The 23,826-nt window shown below is 51.4% G+C and overlaps 1 protein-coding gene across 1 annotated transcript in view; it reads left to right on the forward strand.

Annotated features, from left to right (window-relative positions):
- Positions 1–23,826, forward strand: part of LOC140426764 (dedicator of cytokinesis protein 2-like) — a 1,003,703-nt gene that overhangs the window by 807,925 nt on the left and 171,952 nt on the right. The gene's annotated exons all lie outside the window — the stretch shown is intronic.

Below are 23,826 nucleotides of genomic sequence, written 5' to 3' on the forward strand. Positions count from 1 at the left end.
CAAATAATAATAATAATAATAATTGCTAATTGTCACAAGTAGGCGTCAATGAAGTTACTGTGAAAAGCCCCTAGTCGAAGTGTGCAATGTTCCATAAGGTGAGTCATAGTATGTGAGTAATATTTCACTCCCAGCTATCGAAGATACCTGGTATTCATTGTTGCTTAGTTATACAGAACTTGAGCATTGTCTGAGAAAAAAGACATGTTCTTGAAGCTTTTCACCTTGCACTCATCAGGACAGACTCAAGAATGCTAAGTTTCAAAGGGAGCAACAATTTATACTGTAATAAAAATAATACATTGCAGATGCTGGAAATCTGAAATGAAAACAGGAATTGCTGGAAAAAAATCATCAGATCTGGCAGCATCTGTGGCGAGAGAAAGTTTTGGATTCGTATAACTCTTCTTCAGCCGTATGGACTCAAGACATTAACTAGAGTTAACGTTTTGAGTCCATATGACTGAAGAAAAGTCATACGATCCCAAAACGTTTTCCTTCCACAGATGCTGCCAAACCTGCAGAGATTCTCCAGCATTTCTTGTTTGTATAACACTGGATGCACTGAAGAACTATGGTCCACCACGCTTTTGTTTAGATCAAAAGAGGTGCAATGTCCGGACATGTTCCTTTTGCCTCCCGAGGAAGTTGCCTGTGTATGACCTGACCAAGCAGAGACTTCCTGTTTAAGTTGGGATTGGGAGAATTAGCTTGCGGGAATGTCCATTTCAATGGTCTCAACAAATTTTAGCACAGGGTGCAAACTCACTGCTTTTTGTATTTAATGGGGGAGTGCCTTGTTTAAAAATTAAATGTTCCCAACATTTTTATTGATGGTGCACCATCCACAACAGAATAAAATAGATACTTCATCAACTCTTCAGTTTTTCTTTCTCATTGGATGTAAGTGTTGCTGGCATGCCTGTGTATATTGCCCATCCCCAGTTGCCCTTCAGAAGGTGGTGGTGAGCCACTTTCTTGAACCAGTGCAGTCCACCTGGCATAGGTGCACCTGCAATGTTTTCGGAAGGAATGCTATGATTTTGTCCCAGCCAGAGTGAAGAAACAATGATACAGTTCCAAGGGCAGGATGATGATGGAACCCATCACTCCCCCCCCCCTCCCCCCCCCTCCCCCCTCCCCCCCCCCCCCCCCCCAACCCCCCAGGGAATACTTCACCTTCTCCAGGGCTAAGAACTCCAATAGGTCCCCCTGCCACACCGAGGCACAGGGTAGAGAAGCTGACCTCCACCCCAACAGGACCCGATTGCGAGCAATAAGACCATAAGACATAGAAGCAGAATCAGGCCACTCGGCCCATTTAATCTGCTCGGCCATTCAATCATGGCTGATATTTTTCTCATCCCCATTCTCCTGCCCCCTCCCCATAACCCCTGATCCTCTTATCAATCAGCAAGATGAAGGCTAAAACATCTGCCCCCACATCTTTCTGCAACCCCGGCGGGTCCGACACCCTGAATATGGCCTCCAGGGGACTGGGCTCCACATCAATGGACAAAACCGCCGAATTGGTGCTGAAAACTGACCTCCAAAACCTTTCCAACTTTGGGCAGGACCAGAACATATGCGCATGGTTCTCAGGGGCCCTCCCACACTGCACGCAGATGTCCTCCACCCCCTCAAACAGCCAGCTCATCCTTGGCTTCACCAGGTGCGCGCTGTGCATTACCTTCAGCTGTATCAGTCCCAGCCTCGCACACGAGGTCGAGGGATTCACCCTCTACAGCACCTCACACCACAATCCCTCCTCCAATGCTGCCCCCAACTCCTCTTCCCACTTAGCCTTAATCCTCTCAATGAAATGAAAATGAAAATCGCTTATTGTCACAAGTAGGCTTCAATGAAGTTACTGTGAAAAGCCCCTAGTCACCACATTCTGGCGCCTGTTCGGGGAGGCTGGGATGGGAATCGAACCGTGCTGCTGGCCTGCTTGGTCTGCTTTAAAAGCCAGCGATTTAGCCCAGTGTGCTAAACCAGCCCCTAGGGTACCTTATCCTCCTCCGAAATTCTTCCATAAATCGCAGAGACGACCCCCCCCCCCCCCCCAACCCCCTCTCCAACTCCCCGTTGACAGCACCTCCTCCAAAAAAAGAGGAGGCGGGCCTATTGGAAAGGTCAGAAAAACCTTCCTTGCAAAGTCTGGAATATACTTCCGAAAATACCGGAAACTCTCCTCCCGCACAAGTCCAAATTTTTAATTCAACTCCTCCAAACTCGCAAACTGCCCTCCCAGAAATAGATCCTTCATGTCCCTGATCCCACTCTCCTCCCATCCCTGGATCCTCACATCCATCCTCCTCGGCTCAAATCCGTGATTCCCCCTGATTGTCATCACGCTCAACCCCTGCTGCTGGAACTGCCTCCAAATCTTCAGCATGGCTACCATCACCGGTCTTCCCGAATACTTCCCTAGAGCCAATGAGAGGGGCGCTTTTGCCAATGCCCGTAACCCCAACCCCATACACGAACCCACCTCCATCCACACCCACAAAGCCTCCGCCTCCGTATTCCAACCCCGTAAGTTCTCTGCATTCACCACCCAGTAATAGTACATCAAATTCGGGAGGTCTAACTCCCCTGACTACCGTCCCCATCTTCCTTATCCTGGCCACCTTCCTTGACTAGAAATCAACCTATCCACCCTCTTGCAAAACGCCTTCTGCAATAAGATCGGCAGAACTGAAATAAAAACAAAAACTGCGGTAAAATGTTCATCTTCACCGCCTGCCCCCGACCCGCCAATGACAGAGGAAGACATCTCACCAAATCTGCTTTCACCCTCCCCACCAAGCTTGAAAAATTCAACTTCAGAAGACCTGTCCCGTCCCGAACCACCTGCACCCCCAAATACCTAAAATGAGAAGCTACCACGCGGAATGCCAACCCCCCTACCCCAACCCCCGTCCCTGGAGCGGAAACCACAGAATATTCACTTTTCCCCAAATTCAGCTTATACCCCGAAAATGTCCCAAATCTTTGTAGCAAACCCATTGGGCGAGGTTCTCCATCCCGCCAGCCCCGTTTTCCTGTGCGGCACGCCTCTGCCGGCAGCGGGATTCTCTGTTCCTGCAGCCGGTCAATGGGGTTTTCCATTGTGGCCACCCCCACATCATCGGGAAATCCACAGGCATGGGTGCGCTGCCGGCGAAGTGGAAGATCCCGCTGACGAAGAATCACACAGATTATGTACCCCACCAAGGATCTCGGTTCCGAAATGTATAACAACAAATCGTCTGCGTATAAGGACACCTTATGCTCCACCCTGCCCTCCCCCCCCCCATCTCAGTATCCCTTCCACAACTCCGAGCTCCTCAGCGCAATGGCCAAGGGCTGTATGTCTAATGCAAACAGAAAGGGGGACATGGGGCACTCCTGCCTCATTCCCCTGTGCAATGAAAAGTACCCTGAATTCATATAATTCGGGTGCACGCTCGCCATCAGCTCCTTATGCAGCAATTGCACCCATTCCACAAACTTAAGCCCAATCCCAAACTTCTCCCAACACCGCAATCAAATAACTCCACTCCACCCGCTCAAACGCCTTCTCCACATGTAATACCACCACCACCTCCAACACCCTTCCCTCTGGCGGAGAAAGTACCACGTTCAGTATCCAACGACATTCGATGGCTGCTTAACGAACCCGTCTGATCCTCACCAGTCACCCTTGTAGGCACACCTCCAACCTTAGCGCCAGCATCTTTGCCAATATCTTGCCATCTGCATTCAGTAGAAATATGGGCCTGTACAACCCACATTCCATCGGATCCTTATCCTTCTATCGCAGCAACCAGATGGAGGCCTGTCCCATCGTTTTCGGCAAAACCTTCCTGACCATCGCGTCCTCCAACATTTCCACTAACAACAGCACCAGCTTATCCTTAAATTTCTTGTAGAATTCCACCTGGAACCCATCCGGCCCTGCTGCCTTCCCCATCTACATCTTCCCAATTGCCACCTTCCTCTCCTTTACCCCCACCGATTCCTCCATCCTCACCTCTCCATTTCACAGACAAATATAGAAAAATACAGCACAGAACAGGCCCTTCGGCCCACGATGTTGTGCCGAACTTTTGTCCTCGATTAATCATAGATTATCATTGAATTTACAGTGCAGAAGGAGGCCATTCGGCCCATTGAGTCTGCACCGGCTCTTGGAAAGAGCACCCTACCCAAGGTCAACACCTCCACCCAACACTAAGGGCAATTTTGGACACTAAGGGCAATTTATCATGGCCACTCCACCTAACCTGCACATCTTTGGACTGTGGGAGGAAACCGGAGCACCCGGAGGAAACCCACGCACACACGGGGAGGATGTGCAGACTCCGCACAGACAGTGACCCAAGCCGGAATCGAACCTGGGACCCTGGAGCTGTGAAGCAATTGTGCTATCCACAATGCTACCGTGCTGCCCTTAAGAACAAATTAATCTACACTATATCATTCTACCGTAATCCATGTACCTATCCAATAGCTGCTTGAAGTTCCCTAATGTTTCCGACTCAACTACTTCCACAGGCAGTGCATTCCATGCCCCCACTACTCTCTGGGCAAAGAACCTACCTCTGATATCCCCCCTACATCTTCCATCATTCACCTTAAATTTATGTCCCCATGTAATGCTTTGTTCCACCTGGGGAAAAAGTCTCTGACTGTCTACTCTATCTATTCCCTGATCATCTTATAAACCTCTATCAAGTCGCCCCTCATCCTTCTCCGTTCCAACGAGAAAAGGGCTAGCACCCTCAACCTTTCCTCGTAAGACCTACTCTCCATTCCAGGCAACATCCTGGTAAACCTCCTTTGCACCTTTTCCAAAGCTTCCACATCCTTCCTAAAACCAGAACAGTACACAGTACTCCAAATGTGGCCTTACCAAAGTGCCACCTTCTGGCACTCAAACCTCCTCAAAAACTTGCTCATCTCCCACTCATCCTCTGGTGATTCTGACTTTTACAAGTCACTATAAAACTCCTCAAACACCTTATTAATCCGCTCTGGGGCCACCACCAGCTCACCCGCCCTATCCCGAACCCGAACTATCTCCCTTGCCGCATCCTGCTGATGGAGATGACATGCCAACATACGACATACCTTTTCCCCACACTCATAGACAGCTCCCTTTGCGCTTCTCAGCTGATGCACTTCTTGCCCCGTGGACAGCAGATCAAACCTCGCCTGCAACTCCTTCCTCTGCACCAGGAGTCCCAGGTCCCCCGCGTACCTCCCTTCCACTTGCAGAATCTCATTTGTTGATGTTCCTCTCTCTCCTCCTTATCACCTTAGCCTTAAACAAAATCATCTTCTCCTTCAGTCTCTCCCAAACCAAAATCATCTTCTCCTTCAGTCTCTCCCAAACCTCCTCAGTACAATTAACCCACATACTCCTCAATCACCTTACCCATTCTAGCACAGAAACTCTGGCCCGTCAACAACCACACATCCAGCCTCCACCCCTGCTTCTAAGCCAACTATTTCTCCAGGATCACATCCATCCAATGTGGAGCATGATCCGAAATTACAATTGCAGAATATTGACAAACATCCTCGGGCAACCCCCCACCCCCACCTCCCTCAGAAACACCGGCATCACATTTGCACATTTCACCCCCCCCCCCCCCCCCCACCATCCCTCCGCCCCCCGATGAGGTCAGCAAGCAAGGCTGGGACCTGTCCACCCTCAGTTCCAGCACTGTACTCCAATCCCCTCTAAAAATCAGCTCATGGGTATCCAGATTCGGAATTGCAGCCAGCGCTTTCTTCACAAACCCCGCGTCATCCCAATTGGGGGCATATACGCTAACCAACGCCAGCAACTTCCCCTTCAGGGCACCTATTACAATCACATATCTACTCCCCTGATCCGCCATCACCTTCTCCATTTGAAAGCTCACCCGCTTGTCCACCAAAACTGCCGCCCCATGGGCCCTACTATTCAACCCCCAATGAAGAATTGTTCTTTATAGCATTTTTTAAATTCTGAGTATTCTGAAATATCCCCTTAAATGTCTGCCACTGGTGCTTTATTGATGTATTTCCTAGCCTGGTGTCCAAGTTCACAACAGCTGGCTCAGCTTTCATATCCACATATTTACCCTTATATAAGGTTAAAATAGCTTGAGAATCTTTTCCCTTTCAAACTGGATGTAAAATTCAATCATATTGTGGTTATTGTTACCCCCCACCCCCAAGTGCAAGTGTGTAGGGTTGCCTACACACTTGCACTTCTCTTTTTCTCTCTCTCACACACATACTCACACTTCTCTTTCTCACACACACATACTCACACCTCGCTTTCACACACAAACGCACCACTTTCTCTCTCTTGCACACTCAAATTCCCCCCCACCTCTCACCCTCGTACACACACACCTCTCTATCATACACACACACTCACCTCTTTTCACACACTCTCACCATCCTCTCTCTCTTGCTCACACATCTTTCCCCCATGCCCCCTCACTCGAACACCCCATTACACACTCACACTCACCTCCCGCTCTCTCACACACATACAGACACACATACACACCTCTCTCTCACACGTGTACGCTCACATCTCTCTCACACACACACTCTCACGTGTCTCTGACACATGCACACACTCGCACACCTCCTTCTCCCCCCCCCCCCCCCCCCCCCCCCCCCCGCACACACACTCAGGTCTTTCCCCCTCAAGGTTTTTCTCCTCTGCTCAATGGCCACTTCCCTTTTTGCCCCTTGGTCACTTGCCCTCCTACCCCATAACCATTGCCTACCTTGCTCCACTCTCCGCGCTCTGTCCTAACCTGAACCTTTGAGGACTTATTTTCCCGCAGTTTCCAACGTGTCCAGTCAGAAGCTGGCTTCTTGCTGCATTGGCAGCCCAAAGGCTTACGAGTGAGCCTATCAGTAGCCAGTGCATGTTGAAGCCAGCCGCTGATCATAGCATTTTTATGCACCAGCCTGGCCTACCATGGAACCTCGGGATGTATCTAACAGAACCCCAGGGTTCCCCAAACCCAGTTTGGAAATTTCTGATTTAACGGACTGTGTCAGTCCAAACTACAATAACACAAAAGCAAAATACTGCAGGAAATATGAAATAGAAACCGAAAATGCTGAAAGTGCTCAGCAAGTCAGGCAGCATCTATGAAGAGAAACAGAGTTAACATTTTAGGTCACTGAAACAGGAAGAATTAGAATGCAATAGATTTTGAGAAAGTGGAAAGGGGGATGTTAGGGAAAAGAGCAAAAGAGAAGGCCTGTGATAGGGAAGAAAACAAGAGAGATTAAATGACAAAAGTGATCATTGTGAAAGAGTAACGGGGACAAGTATAGAAACAAAAGATATGTCTAGAGGAGGTGTGAATGGTAGAATGATGAACAACTGCCACCTGAAAGCGTAAAAAAGTAAAACAGCAGATAAACAAGTGAGAACTATTTAAAGCCAGCAAAGGAAAAATAAACAAATTGGAGTTAGGGGGCAGAATGTGGGGGTGGAGCAGTTGGAAGGCAAGAGGAAAACCCCCTGGAATGAATCCAGAGTTGGCAACCCTAATCTGCATAAATGAACAGCGTAATGCCATGTTCTGAAATTCCTCTCTCTCTGCTAATTCAGCTGAGGCACACATGGGTTTCAGAGAAATGGGTTATCACTCGACTGTAGTGTGGAGAGGAATTTTAAACAAAAGTGTCCTGCGGTTGCCTACTTCTACCTCCTAGCCTTATTTCAAGGCCTCCATTTTGGGGTAAGGCTGCAGGCTTGTTGGGAACAGGTCAGCAAGGCTTTGCAGTGACCTCTCATTAATAGTCTTGACCCAGCGCTGGTGTTGATCAGTGTTGGTACAGTGAGCACCGTCAGGAATTTGTGTTGGGCTGAACATGCCGGAAGACAAGGAAGATTCCATACAGATTTAATTCATGGTCCGTACTGACTTAGCTGAGGTAGAATGAGGGAATTCATCGCTAGCCAACTCAAGATTGACCTCAGGGCAGAGTGAAAACACCCGGGACCTTGTGGTGAGGTGATGCTTCTCCGGAGTCACATAGGCTGGTGACCTGGTGCCCGGCTCAAGGGGAGATTGGCCGAGGCATTTGAAAGTGGCTGAAGCTGGTAGAAATCTACTCAAGCGAGAGTCAGCATACTTAAGAGACAAAACATGCAGCTCCCTGTTGTAGTAGCCAATCAGAGGATTACAGACCTTGCCAGCATTTAAAAAAAAAAATATTTTTATTGAAATATTTGTAAAATGTTATAACAAAAACAGAAAAAGAACAATAGGCGTTAAACATTAACATAGTGCAAAAATAGATATTTCCGCAAACGGCCTTGTCTTCACAGACCATCGAAAATAACAAAAAACAAACACACTAACCCCCCCGCCCCTCGGAAAGCTGCTACTGCTGACATTTTCAATTAAATTCCCCCAAGAAAGTCGACGAATGACTGCCGCCTCCGAGAGAACCCTAACATTGATCCTCTTAAGGAAAACTTTATTTTCGGAAGGCTGAGAAACCCAGCCATGTCACTGACCCAGGTCGCTACACTCGGGGGCTTCAAGACCCTCCACAATAACCGGATCCATCTCCGGGCTACCAGGGAGGCAAAGGCCAGAACGTCGGCCTCTTTCACTCCCTGAACTCCCGGGTCTTCCGACACTCCAAAGATCTCCACCTCTGGACTCGGCACCATCCTAGCACCTTGGGCATTGCCCTGGCAAATCCCTGCCAGAACTCCTCAAGCTTCGGGCATGCCCAAAACATATGGACATGGTTTGCTGGGCTCCCCGCACACCTGTCTTCTACCCCGAAAAACTTTCTCATCCTCGCTGCCGTCATGTGTGCCCGGTGAACCACTTTAAAATGTATGAGACTGAGCCTGGCACATGATGAGGAAGAATTGACCCTACTTAGGGCTTCCGCCCATAGTCCCGGCTCTAACTCCCCTCCTAACTCCTCCTCCCACTTGCCTTTAAGCTTCTCCACCAGGTTTTCCTCCGCCTCCAACAGCTCCTGGTAGATTTCCGATACCTTCTCCTCCCCCACCCAGGTACCGGACTGTAGCACGATCAATCACTCACGAGACGAGATGAGAAGGAGTCAATTGATGACTTTATTACGCAGACTTGTTCCCCAGCAGCACAATTACAGAATGCGGCTGCTGGGAGAACCCGGGCTCTTATACTCCGCCTTACCGGGTGGAGCCAGTAGGTGGCTGATCCAATCGGGACCCTGCGTCTATCCACCAATAGCCTCTCGGCATCACAGGGTACCGTAATACCCCTAATACATACCACCACATTCACCCCTTGTTAAAAAAGAACCCGGCGAGGGTAGTGGGCCGTATGATGGTAGGGGTTTATAGAGTCGGTACCTAGGATGCCGCTAACACGGCGGCTATGCTCCGATATCAAACTACCGGTACTATTTGTAATACCACTTATACTGGGCAACTGAATTATTTACAGAGGCATTTCTTGCTTTGTTATACGGATTTGATGATTCGAATCGTCTCAGCCCTGGTGGTGATGCAGGCGCTGGCTCGGGCACCGTCATCTCTGGGAGCGTAGCCTCTTCCTGCTCCATTACCCCTAGTCGCTACTGGGGGGAGGACCGATCCACCCGGGAAGGGGGCGTCTGTGGGATGCGCCGGTGGCAGGGAGGGGGTACGCCACGTAGGCGTATTGAGGGTTCGCGTGGTGGAGATGAACCCTCTCGACAAACGGGTCCGTTTTGTGTGTCCACACAAGTTTTCGGAGCAGGATGGGTCTCGGGGCTGCCAGCCAGGTCGGAAGTGACGTTCCGGAGGAGGACTTCCTAGGAGGCATTCGTGAGGTGTTTGATTCATTGTTGTACAAAGCAGCGACCGCATGGAGTTGAGGACGTCCGGGAGGACTTCCTGCCAGCGGGAAACTGGGAGACCTCTGGACCCTAGGGCCAGCAGGACGGTCTTCCAGACCTTTCCGTTCTCCCTCTCTACTGACCGTTCCCCCGGGGGTTGTAACTGGTCGTCCTGCTCGAGGCAATGCCTTTGCTGAGCAGGAATTGACGCAGTTTGTCGCTCATGAAGGAGGACCCCCTATCGCTACGTATGTAGGCGGGGCAAAGGAACAGTGTAAAGATGGTGCAGAGGGCTTTAATGACCGTGGCCGCGGTCATGTCGGGGCAGGGGATGGCGAAAGGGAACCGGGAGTACTCGTCAATCATGTTCAGGAAGTACGTGTTGCGGTCGGTGGAGGGGAGGGGGCCTTTGAAGTCCAGACTGAGGCGCTCAAAGGGACGGGAAGCCTTTGTCAGGTGCGCTTTATCTGGCCTGTAGAAGTGTGGCTTGCACTCTGCGCAGATTTGGCAGTTCCTGGTGGCTGTCCTGACCTCCTCGATGGAGTAGGGCAGGTTGCGGGTCTTTACGAAGTGATAGAACCGAGTGACCCCCGGGTGGCAGAGGTGCTCATGGAGGGTTCGGAGACGGTCCACTTGTGCGTTGGCACATGTGCCGCGGGATAGGGCATCGAAAGGCTCGTTCAGCTTTCCGAGACGATACAAGATCTCATAGTTATAGGTGGAGAGTTCGATCCTCCACCGCAAGATCTTGTCGTTCTTGATCTTGCCCCGCTGTGCATTATTGAACATGAAGACAACCGACCGTTGGTCATTGAGGAGAGTGAATCTCCTGCCGGCCAGGTATTGCCTCCAATGTCGCACAGCTTCCACTATGGCCTGGGCCTCCTTTTCCACTGAGGAGTGGCGGATTTCTGAAGCGTGGAGAGTGCGTGAAAAAAAGGCTACGAGTCTGCCCGCTTGGTTGAGGGTGGCCGCCAGAGCTTCGTCGGACGCGTCACTCTCGACTTGGAGGGGGAGGGATTCGTCGATCGCGTGCATCGTGGCCTTTGCGATATCCGCTTTGATGCGGCTGAAGGCCTGGTGGGCCTCTGTCGGCAGGGGAAAGACCGTGGACTGGATTAGTGGACGGGCCTTGTCCACGTAGTGGGGGACCCACTTGGCGTAATAAGAGAAAAAGCCCAGACAGCGTTTCAGGGCCTTGGAACAGTGAGGGAGAGGGAACTCCATACGGGGGCGCATGCATTCAGGGTCAGGGCTTATAACTCCATTCCGCACTACGTAGCCAAGGATGGCTAGACGGTCGGTGCTAAACACGCATTTTTCCCTGTTGTACGTGAGATTCAGGGCGTTTGCGGTCTGGAGGAATTTTCGGAGGTTGGCATCGTGGTCCTGCTGATCGTGGCCGCAGATGGTGACGTTATCGAGGTACGGGAACGTAGCCCGCAAACCGTACCGGTCAACCATTCAGTCCATCTCCCGTTGGAAGACCGCGACTCCGTTAGTGATGCCAAATGGAACCCTTAAAAAGTGGTAGAGCCCCCCATCTGCTTCAAAGGCAGTGTATTTGCGGTCGCTCGGGCAGATAGGGAGCTGGTGATATCGGACATAAGGTCCACCGTGGAAAAGACCTTGTATTGTGCAATCCCATTGGACATGTCGGATATGCAGGGGAGAGGGTACGCATCCAGCTATGTGTACCTATTGATGGTTTGACTATAGTCTATTACCATCCTCTGCTTCTCCCTGGTCTTTACAACTACCACCTGGGCTCTCCAGGGCCTATTGCTGGCCTGGGTTATGCCATCCCGCAGCAGCTGCTGGACTTACGACCGGATAAAGGTTCGGTCCTGGGCGCTATACCGTCTGCTCCTAGTGGCGACGGGTTTGTAATGCGGGGTGAGGTGCGCAAACAGGGAAGGTGGGTCGACCTTGAGGGTCGCGAGGCCGCAGATAGTGAGTGGGGGTATAGGGCCGCCGAATTGGTATGTTAAACTCTGGAGGTTGCACTGAAAACCCAACCCCAGGAGTGTGGCAGCGCAGAGGTGGGGGAGGACGTGAACTCCCTCCCCTGCACCGTGAGGTTCGCGATGCAGAACCCTTTGATCTCTACGGAATGGGATCCTGCTGCCAGGAAAATGTTTTGATCACTCGGGTGGATCGGAAGAGAACAGCGTCTTACTGTATCGGGGTGTATAAAACTCTCTGTGCTCCCAGAGTCAATCAGGCAGGGCGTCTCGTACCCGTTGACGAGTACCATCGTTGTTGCCGTTTGGAGCGTTCGGGCCACGACTGGTCCAGGGGTACCGAAGCCAGTCGTTGTTGCTGCATCGGGGCGTTTTCTTCAGGCCCCGTAAAGTCGTCCATTGCGGCGTCCGTGACCGTCAGCCAAGTTGGCAGCATCCACGGGTCGCACACGGTCGGGGGTGGACAAGATGGCGTCGCCCATTGATCGCATGTGGCTGGGGGAGCACAAAATGGCGGCGCCCATCCTTCCCGCATGGAGTCCAGGACCCGAGATGGCGGCGCCCCTCCCTCCCGCATGGAGTCCGGGACCCAAGATGGCAGCGCCCCTCCCTCCCGCATGGAGTCCTGGACCCAAAATGGCGGCGCCTGTTGGCCGCACATGGATCGTTGGTGGTGGGGGGGGGGGCTGCCGGGGGGTCGGTCGTGGCGGGGGTCCACGGTGCCCAAGGGGCAGCCACGCGGTCGGTGGCGTATGGAGTCCGGGACCCAAAATGGCGGCGCCCATCCTTCCCGCATGGAGTCCAGGACCTGAGATGGCCGCGTCCCTCCCTCCCGCATGGAGTCTGTGACCCAAGATGGCGACACCCGTTGGCCGCACATGGATCGTTGGGGGAGGGTGCCGGGGGGGTCGGTCGTGGCAGGGGTCCACGGTGCCCAAGGGGCAGCCGCGCAGTCGGGGGCATATGGAGTCCGGGACTCAAAATGGCGGTGCCCGTTGGCCGCACATGGATCGTTGGGGGGGTTGAGTTTGGGGTCCTTGTTCTCCCCGATAGATTGCGGCGACCTCCCGGGCCTGGCACACTGCTACAAAGTGCCCTTTTTTCCCGCACCCTTTACAGAGTGCTGAGCGGGCCGGGCAGCGCAGCCAGGGGTGTTTCGTATGCCCGCAAAAGTAGCAGCGGGCCCCCCCCCCCCAGTGGGCTGGCGCTCTGGCAGCACAGGCCTGTGGGAGGGTGGGGGGTGCCGGGGGGTCGTTCGTGGCGGGGGGCCACGGTGCCCAAGGGGCAGCCGCGCGGTCGGGGGCGTGTGGAGTCTGGGACCCAAAATGGCGGCGCCCATCCTTCCCGCATGGAGTCCAGGACCTGAGATGGCCACACCTTTTCCTCCCGCATGGAGTCCGGGACCCAAGTTGGCGGCGTCCCTCCCTCCCGCATGGAGTCCGGGACCCAAGATGGCAGTGCCCGTTAGCCACACATGGATGGTTGGTGGGGGGGTGCCGGGGGGGTCGGTCGTGGTGGGGGTCCACGACGCCCAAGGGGCAGCCACGCAGTCGGGGGCGTTTGGAGTCCGGGACCCAAAATGGCGACGCCCGTTGGCCGCACATGGATCGTTGGGTGGGTTGAGTTTGGGGTCAAGGTTCTCCCCGATAGATTGCGGCGACCCCCCGGGCCTGGCACACCGCTACAAAGTGCCCTTCTTTGCCGCACCCTTTACAGAGTGTTGAGCAGGCCGGGCAGCGCAGCCGGGGGTGTTTCGTTTGCCCGCATATGTAGCAGCGGGGCCCCCCCGGGTGGGCTGGCGCTCTGGCAGCACAGGCCTGCGGGAGGGTGGGGGGTGCCGGGGGGTCAGTCGTGGCCTGGGTCCACGGAGCCCAAGGGGCAGCCGCGCGGTCGGGGGCGTAGGCACGGACATCCTGTGACGCCACAGGCCACAGCGAGGGCCTGTGCTTCCTTGAGGGCTAGTGCGTCTCTCTCTCCAGCAATCGCTGGCAAATTTGAGACGGGAGCATACCTGCTACGAAGGCATCCCGAACTAGTAGTTCCGTATGTTCATTAGCCGAAACCGATGAGCAGTTGCAGTTTCTCCCCAAGATCAACATCGCACTGTAGAATTCGTCCAGCGATTCCCCGGGGATCTGCCGTCTCGTCGCGAGCTGCTGGTGTGCGTAGAACTGGTTGACGGGCCGAACAGCATGGCAAACGCCGACTGGAAATCCTCTGCATCCTCAATGAGAGTGTAGATTTCCGGGCTCACCCTGGAATGCAGGACCAGCATTTTCTGGCCTTCTGTAGTCACGCAGGTGGCCGTTCTGAGGTATCCTTCGAAACACGCTAGCCAGTGTTTAAAAGTGGCTGTTGAGTTTGCCGCGTGGGGGCTGATTCGCAGACACTCCGGAGTGATTCGGAGCTCCATGTCCTTTAAGTCTACGTAATAAATTGTAGCACGATCAATCTCTCACGAGACGAGAAGAGAAGGAGTCAATCGATGCCTTTATTACGCAGACTTGTTCCCCAGCAGCACAGTTACAGAATGCGGCTGCTGGGAGAACCCAGGCTCTTACACTCCGCCTTACTGTGTAGAGCCAGCAGGCGGCTGATCCAATCGGGACACAGCGTCTAGCAACCAATAGCCTCTCGGCAGCACAGGGTACCGTAATACCCCTAATACATACCACAACACGGACACTACTCTGTCTTGTATCCCCTGTGGTAGCAGCAGCGGGAAGGCCACCACTGCTTCCTCAGGAAGGTTCGCACTTGTAAATACCTAAAGCCGTTCCCTGGCGGTAATTTAAACTTGTCTTCCAGCACCAGCAGGCTGGGAAAGCTCCCATCCATAAACAGGTCACCCATCCTTCTAATACCCGCCCTCTGCCAACTCTGGAACCCGCCGTCCATCCCAACCTGTGGTTATTACATATCGGGGTGCAGACCGATGCTCCCTCCACCCTCTTGTGTCTCCTCCACTGCCCCCAGATCTTAAGTGTCGCCACCACCACCGGACTTGTGGAGTAGCGGGTCGGCGAGAACGGCAGAGGTGCCGTTACCAGCGCTTCCAAACTGGTGCCTTTGCATGACGCCGCCTCCAACCGTTCCCATGCCGACCCCTCCCCCAATACCCACTTCCTGATCATGGCAATGTTGGCCGCCCTGTAGTAGTTACAAAAGTTCGGCAGCGCCAGCCCACCGTCCCCCCGACTGCGTTCCAGCAGCGCTCTCTTCTCTCGTGGGGTCTTGTTCGCCCACACAAATCCCGAGATGATCTTATTAACCCGCTTGAAAAAGGCCTTAGTGATAAAGATGGGAAGGCACTGGAATACAAATAAGAACCTGGGGAGGACCGCCATTTTCACGGTCTGTATCCTCCCCGCCAGTGACAGCGGGAGCATGTCATATCTTTTAAAGCCCCCTTCCATTTGTTCCACCAGCCGGGTCAGATTAAGCTTATGCAACAAATCCCACTTCCGAGCCACCTGTATACCCAGGTAACGAAAGCTCTTCTCTACCCTCCTCAGTGGCAGCTCCCTCAGTCTCTTCTCCTGCCCTTTAGCCTGAGAAACTGCCAAATTTCCTTAAGAACCGCATGACCTCCCCCATCCCCGCCAGTGGGTCTGAAATATACAGGAGGAGATCATCTGCATAGAGCGAAACCCGATGCTCCACCACCCCCTGGACCAGCCCCTGCCAGTTCCTTGAAGCTCTCAGTGTGATGGCCAGTGGCTCAATGGCTAGAGCAAATAATAACGGGGAAAGGGGACACCCTTGCCTCGTACCCCGGTGCAATTTAAAATACTCCGACCTAAGCCGGTTTATGCGCATGCTTGCCACAGGCGCCTGGTATAGCAATCGCACCCACCAGATAAAGCCCTCACCAAATCCAAACCTATCCAGCGCCTCCCACAGGTACGCCCGCTCCACCCGATCAGAAGCTTTCTCTGCATCCATCGCTGCCGCAACCTCTGCTTGCGAGCATTTAAATAGAGACAAGTAATCTCAAACTAAACTTCATGTGAACTGACAGAATGTTCCAGGAGCTTTCGCCAGCCAAAATTGTACAGTGTATTTATTCTACCTATTTGCATAACTTAGCATCTCATTAGGTTGCTGAAATTCCAACTGGCAATCAGTGAATTGACTCAATGAACTACCTGATCTTAATTAGCTAGCTGCGTGTTTTAATAATGCTGCACGTTGGAGAGTTTGTACATAACGTCCTGATATCAGGGAGCTGCTTTGCTTAATTTAACCTCAAGAGGCAACAAGCTGAATAAATCACAGACAGATAGTTTGGAATAGCTTGGGAGGTAATAAATGCAGATGTGTCACAGTGTAATGTTTTCTACCTTCACCTCTGGCTCTGCCATTAATTTCTGCAAGAATGCAGGCAGAGGAGAGACGGTACATTGTGCTTTGAACTGAAAAGTAGGATTTGGGAAAACGATTGGAGTCCTGAAAGATCTCTGCCTGCCTCGAATTCTCTCCGTGACCTTTACGACCCCTCAGGTTGTCGGCTTAATTGATCCCGCAGTTACAATAATTTCAATTTAATAACAACAGCCTTTAATACAGTAACATAACTGGGCTTTGCAACACAAAATGTGATATTGAATCGCAAAAGGAGATATTAAGGAAGCTAACAAATAGCTCGCTCAGAAAAGGTAGGTTTTAAGAAATGTCTTAAAAGAGGAAAGTAATGGAGAGAGGCGGAGAGGTATCGGGAGGGGAGTTGAGGGCCTAGGCAACTGAAGGCCTCAATGGAGGGAAGTGATTCAAATTGGGGAGGAAAGAGATCAGAATTAAGAGGAGCAGGAATACCCAGCTGGGTTACGGGGCTGGAGGAAATTGCAGTGATAAGAAGAGAGTGGGGCGATGGAAGGATTTGAAAACAAAGATGAGAATTTTTAAATTGTGGCACGTCTTCAAGTCGGTATTGTAGGTCAGCGAGCACAGGGGTGATGGGTCAATGGGAAATGGTGTGCTCTGGGTCACTGTCCATGTGGAGTTTGCACATTCTCCCCGTGTCTATGTGGGTTTCGCCCCCACAACCCAAAGATGTGCAGAGTAGGTGGATTGGTCATGCTAAATTGCCGCTTAATTGTAAAAAATGAAAATGAAAATCGGTTATTGTCACAAGTAGGCTTCAAATTAAGTTACTGTGAAAGCCCCTAGTTGCCACATTCTGGCGCCTATTTGGGGAGGCTGGTAAGGAAATTGAACCGTGCTTCTGGCCTGCCTTGGTCTGCTTTAAAAGCCAGCGATTTAGCCAGGTGTGCTAAACCAGCCCCTATTGGGTACTCTAAATTGGGTATTGAATTGGGTACGGTAAATTTATGGGGAAAAAAATGGGACATGGTGTGTGCTTGGATGAACAGAGCAAAGCTCTGGGTTGATGAGGTTAATCCTTCCATCGCACTGTTTGCTGCTATAGTACGAACATGGGAATCAGTCATTCAATAAATGATGGCTGCAAACTTCAGCTCCTTCGTGAGCTGTTTTGGCTAAAAAAAAAAATATTTTTTTTAAATTTAGAATACCCAATTAATTTTTTCCAATTAAGGGGCAATTTAGCATGGCCAATCCACCTACCCTGCACATCTTTGGGTTGTGGGGGCGAAACCCACGCAAACATGGGGAGAATGTGCAAACTCCATACGGACAGTGACCCAGAGTCGGGATTGAACCTGGAACCTCGGTGCCGTGAGACTGCAGTGCTACCACTGCGCCACCGTGCTGCCCTGTTTTGGCTACAAATGGCAGTCACTGTACACACACACACACACACACACACACAGTTCTGGTAGGGGTGCACGAGATGCCATTTTGGTGAGGACATAAGCATGCACATTGAGTTTCTGGAAGAATGCAGCGTAGGAGGATTGTAGTATCGATCAGTGAGTATGCTGATTTGATGTCAACACCAGCTAATGCCATGTCTGAAACACGCACTTGCTGAATCCACATTCAGCAGCAGGGGGGTAGTTTCAGGTTTGTTATTGTAGCTCATCCTATAAAAGTCCTCATCTGAATCCTCTGCTGCAGAACTTAGGTGTAGGGCGGCATGGTGGCGCAGTGGTTAGCATTGCCGCCTTACAGTGCCGAGGACCCGGATTTGATCCCGGCCCCAGGTCACTGCCCGTGAGAGTTTGCACATTCTCATCATGTCTGCGTGGGTCTCACCCCCACAACCCAAAAGATGTGCAGGATAGGTGGATTGGCCATGCTAAATTGCCCCCTAATTGGAATTTTCTTTTAAACAAAAGACCCTCCTTAAAGAACTCAGGTGCAGCTAGGGTTTGTCTCCTGCCCTGGTTGCAGCCAACCTTTGCCTAGTGTCTCACCACATACAGATCCTGCCACCATGTTCTCCGCTGACGTGTACACACTGTTAGTATCTGAGCTGTTGGCGTCAAGTATGACAATAGGTAATTGCATATCTTCTTCACTCTTCCTCTTCCATGACTGCTCAGCCAGGTTTGTGTATCTGAAAAGACAAAGCTACAAGGATAGGGTTGTGGTGAGGGGACTGTGGATCACAAGGGATGCATAAAACCATCTGGAGCTGGTAAATCAGAAGTGATTGTGGAATGAAGGGGTATTAGGGTGTGAGAAGGAGGATTAAATATGAGGGGACTGTCATGTTTGATGGTTTCAGCCCCATTGCTAGTCACAGCTTTAACCATGGTCACTCGAATAATGTCCATCCAGCACCACTTCCTCCTTGTGAAGGTGGGGTTCCGTTACAGGGGGGCATGCTGGTTAGTTCTTCTGCCTCCATTTGTGATCCATCTTGTCCTTCAATAGAGAGGAAAATGTGTGAAGTGGGTGTGGTTCTGTATGCTTGGCTGAGGCTATCATAGTTGAATAGCTGGCAGGGTTTGCAAGCTGTGGGATGTGGGTATCAGGCTTGGAGCAGTATTAAGTGTGTGAAGGTGAAGTGAAATTATGAACTTTAGGTGTGAGTCGTGATTGATTTGAGATTATTGTTAGGTGAGTGATAGGAGTGTGGTACATTAAGCAGTGTGTTAGCCTAATGGTGCTGTTAGTTGGATGTGGCATTTGAAGATGTATCCACTGACCTTATCATTGAACTTTCTATGACTGCACCTCCGGGTCTTACTGGCTGAACGCCTGGAATTAAAAACATTGGATATCTGCTTCCACTGACTTTGCAAAGTTTGCCTGGAGTGCCCTTGTGGAATGATCACACCTCTCCTTCTCTACCCCTCCTCTACCAAAGCATTGATGTTACAATCCTGTCATAATGAAGTGCACGCTCTCGTAGTGAGTGAGAACAGTTGTTATGGGGAACGGTTTAGGGCACTATTCCTAAAAATACATAAGAACCAGTTATCACCAAGGTGGTGGGGTGGCGGTGGGGAGGGACACGGATGAAGGGAGGAAAAGTGAGTCTATGTCAGGGATATTCCGGTCCAGCGTAAATCCCCTCCCAAATTCAACAGACCTTTGGCTGGTCCATCAAATTTTCCAACCCCCCCACCCCCCGACAATTCCTGCTGCAGGCAGGAATGGAAAATCCCGACCTATGCCTGGGCTCTTGATTATGTGAATGAGCCTATATTAAGGAAATAAGCTCCAGATACCTCCTCTGCTCAGGAAATAAGCAGCAACTTGCAAAACAGTGCAGCGTCAGAGAACCTTGGAGCACGCTCTCGCCCCCTGTGTCATTCACTCTTCTCCCTGCTCAAACCCCCTTGTACAAACCCTGCTCCAGCTAGAATATACCAATTCTTTACAAGGCGCAGGCTGGCTTTAAGTAGTGCCAGCTCCTCATGTATCCGAGCCTCCAACAGAGGCGTGCAGCCAGTCAGCAGCACAGATAGTGCTAGCTGTACACACAGCCAGCATGCAAATCAGCAGGCAGTAAGAAGTTGGCTTGCTGCCTGCAAAGGAAGCAACAAGCGAGGCGTTCATTTGACATTGCAATCCCCATACTTGTTTTGGGGGACTGTCAAATTTAACCCCCTCACCCCCTCCCTCCCCACCAATAGGTTTAAGCATGATTCAAAGCTATGCAATTAGAGCTTCTTCCATAGCTTAGTGAGTGAAGGTGATTGTTTCTGACCACACTGAGCACGGACACCCACAGGTTTAGTCATCATTCTCATCTGCTGCCACAGAATTAGAGAATCCTACAGCACCGGAAATGGCTATTCAGACTGTCACGAAAGACTTATCCAACCAGTTGCACTCCACTCCATAGCACTGTCATTTTTTTTCTTTTCCAGCTATAAATTCCCATTTTGAACATTATTATTGTGTTGGCTTCACAACCCTTTCAGGCAGTGTATTCCAGATCATAGCAACTTGTTGCATTAATCATTTTCTCCTTGCCTTCCTTTTGCTTCTTTTCACAATTACCTTAAATTTGTGTCCTCTTGTTACTGGGCTCCTGCCAGTGGAATGGTTTTGCCCTATTCACTTTATTGAATCCGTGCCTAATTTTGGCTGCCTCTATTAAACTTCCTTTTAACTATTGTCCTGGATTCTCAGGAACTGTCCCAGAATTTGCTTCTGGGATTCCTGGGATGCTATTTGTCCCACATTTCTTTCCTCCCTTGCACACTGTGGAGTCCAGACCCGGCACAGTGTGCATTGGCAGATGCTAGCCAGTAGAGCCTGGTACAGTCTGACAGCACTCTCCTCCCGGTTTCGAAGGTGCGTGCTTGTGATGAGGATAGTTTGACACTGTCTGGGGGTTGGCAGGGTGTCTGGGCCGGCGGTGTCTCTGAGGTCTGATCTGTGGTCGGGGGGGTTCGGAGTTCACTCCAAAGTCAGGTTCAATGGTGGCCCTCTCAGACCCCGGCCCAGGGAATATGGCCAGGCATAGGTCCAGGGACATTTCTGGCAGGACCGCTGAGGAGGAGATGGTTTATGCAAGCCCTGAGGGTTACTGAGAGTTTTGGGGTCCAGGGTAATAGGGTTGGGGGTGAACCAAGCTGAACACCCAGTCGATATTGGCACAAGACCCCCAATCCCCTCTCGCTCCTCAGGTTTTTCCTGGACTACCTGTTCCCGAACCCCCCTACACCTCCCTACCCACTTCTCAGGCTTTGACCTACACAGCACCCCACTGCAATCCCCCCCACCCCCCACCCCCTCCCCTCCCCCACCATCCCCCACTCCAGGTCTCATCTCTCCAAATTCTTGACAGCCTTCCTAAGGGGAAATACATTTGGGCTGAAAGAATAGGGGCTGGGGAAGGAGAAAATCGGGCCAGTGCCCAAGTTCCTGTTCCAATCCAGGAATTCCTACTGACAAGTTAACTAACCTACCAACAGCAGGGAATACCTACCGACACAAAAATGAGAAAGAATAATTTAGACAAGGTGTTACCTTGGCCTTGGCACTGTCAGCTTTGACCTGGGAGCCTGCATGTTGCATGAGCAAAAGTCTGTCCCAGTCCCATTGTGACAGGCAAATGTACTCTCCCTGTCCTCATCATGCTGGGAGAGGCAGAAAAACACTGATTTAAAATAAAATACTTAAGGCCAATACAGCAGGGGATAAAAGATGGAGAAATTCATTTCTGACCACCATGAAGGTGATAGGAAACCTATTCCAAGTGAGCACTCCACTCCAGAAATTTAAGCACGCAAAGCTGACACTGGAGCCTGGATTTATATCCTCGAGGCAAGTTACAGGAGTCAGGAAAATTCCTGAAATGGCCCACTCGTCTCGGAAGCAAGGATGGGATTTTCACCATTAGGGGGGACAGGTGGGCGCTGGAGTCAGGCCAGCCAAGCCGGGAGAAGGTTTGGAGGCAGCCACAGGGGCTGCCATCTTCTGAATCGGGCTGCTGAAAAGGCCTGCCTCAGTACTGTGGAAACTCATCCCAGTTAAAATAAAAACAGAAAGGTCATCCAGCCCTCAACCCCACACTCCCTCGCCACCCTTCCACCAGCACACTCTTCATGCCTCATCCATGCAACCTCATGCCTCTTACCCACCCTCAATGGTCCCTCAATGCCAAGGTGTGCCCCCCAAGCACCCCAATAGCACCTCATGCCTTAATGGCAAGTTATGTCCCCCAAACAACCCATATTGCCCCTCATTCCCTCTCTGCCAAGGTATGCACGTACATGCACATTGACCCAATATATTCTGTATAGAAGCAACAATATGATGTATTAAAAAAAGCTTTAAAAAGTAGTCATTCATTCATTCACAGCGTTCCACTATGTTAAAAAAATCTCCTTTGACTTTTGGCAATTAAAGAGTTAATCATCCTGACCCTTGAAAGTTTCAATAACTCAACTGCAAGCACTTGCATCCTATTAAGCTTGTGTAAATGTGCATTGTGCAATTGACAGCAGAGATCAAGGCCGGGATTCTTCAAAACGGCGGCTAAGTGTTGACGCCGGCGTAAACACTGGAGTGTTTCACGCCGGCATTAACGGACCTCTTGGCCCAGCGATTCCATGGTCCACAGGGGGCCAGCAAGGTGCTGGAGTGCTCCACGCAACTCTGGCTGCCGATACGCGGCCCTGCACTGCCGGGCGCAGTTCCGTGCATGTGCGTGGCGGCCGCTGGCCCTGGGCGCCATGGCAGACCCACGCAGCCGGCCGACGCGGAAGAAGGTAGGCCCCCCACAGATCGCGCGCACCTGCCAATCGGTGGCCCCCGATCGTGGGCCTGGTCGTACTGGAGGCCTCCCCGGAGACTGATCCCCCCGCCCCCCACCAGGACGGCCACCGCAGCCGCCGCACCGAGCTCCAGCCAGGTGGAACCATACATGAACCACGGCAGCGGGAAATAGGCCGGTCGACTGCGGAGAAACGCTGCAACGTCCCCCGACCGGTGCCGCGTCGACCGTGCGCACACAACTGCCGCCGATTCTCCGGTTGCCGGAGGTTCGCGTCCCGGCATCTGACACGGCGCGGAGGCTCGGAGAATCCCGTCCCAGGAGCCCGAACTGTCAATCAAGTAATATTTTCCCTGGTGCTCAGGCCAAATCTCATTATGTATTCTTGGCTGAGAGCAACTGAATCACCTAAACCCCACTGAAAATATTCCTTCACTGACAGCTCTTGTTCTCTGATCTCTGCTGAGCATGGAAGTACCACAGCTTGGCATAGGGAGCATGAGCAGCCATTGAGGGGGTGAGGGGTTGAAGGGATAAACCTTTCCATAGGAGCCAAAAAAGGGCCATCGAAGTTGTTTGGGGGGAATAGCTTCGCAGAGGGGCCATGAGAAGCCATTGAGGTTGTTTCAACAGGCAAACCTTGTCATGCAGCATGAAGATGATATCTTGGAGTGGCCTTTTAAAAGGTTCCCTGATCCAGACTATGGTTCATAACATCTCTGAGGTGTCATGAACAACAACCTGGCCCTAATCCATAAAAATGGGAGAGGAATGAGGCATGCCTATCTCCGCAATGGAGCCAGTCAGATTGGGAATGTGGTGTGCAGGCTATTGACCTGAACCAGCCCCGCACCCTTAATTGGCACTCTGGAAAATTGAAAACTTGGCAATGGGGTCGAAATCCCAGAACTACGTTCCGGCCACTATTTTTAAGGGGTTCCACCATCATCCCCACCTGGTGAAAATCCAGGCCTGAGATGTCAGAGGTGAATGGACAGTAAGACGCCACAATGAATGATACCGCATTATTGAATGAGGTTAAACCGACTTTGTTACAATAACAAAATACTGCAGATGCTGGAATTCTGAAATTAAAACAGAAAATGCTGGAAATACTCGACAGGTCAGATAGCATCTGCGGGCAGAGAAGCAGAGTTAACGTTTCAGGTTGAGAAAACCTTTCCTCAGAACTGGGGCGAGAAGTTAAAAATGTTGTTGGGTTTTCAGCAGATGAAAAGAGGAGGAAGAAAAAAACAAAAGGGAAGGTTTGTAATAGGATGGAAGACAAGAGAGATTAAATAATAAAGAAGTTGGTCATAGAACATAGAACATTACAGCGCAGTACAGGCCCTTCGGCCCTCGATGTTGCGCCGACCTGTGAATCCACTCTAAAGCCCATCTACACTATTCCCT

This window comes from Scyliorhinus torazame, chromosome 7, assembly GCF_047496885.1.
Source record: "Scyliorhinus torazame isolate Kashiwa2021f chromosome 7, sScyTor2.1, whole genome shotgun sequence".
Classification (NCBI taxonomy): Eukaryota; Metazoa; Chordata; class Chondrichthyes; order Carcharhiniformes; family Scyliorhinidae; genus Scyliorhinus; species Scyliorhinus torazame.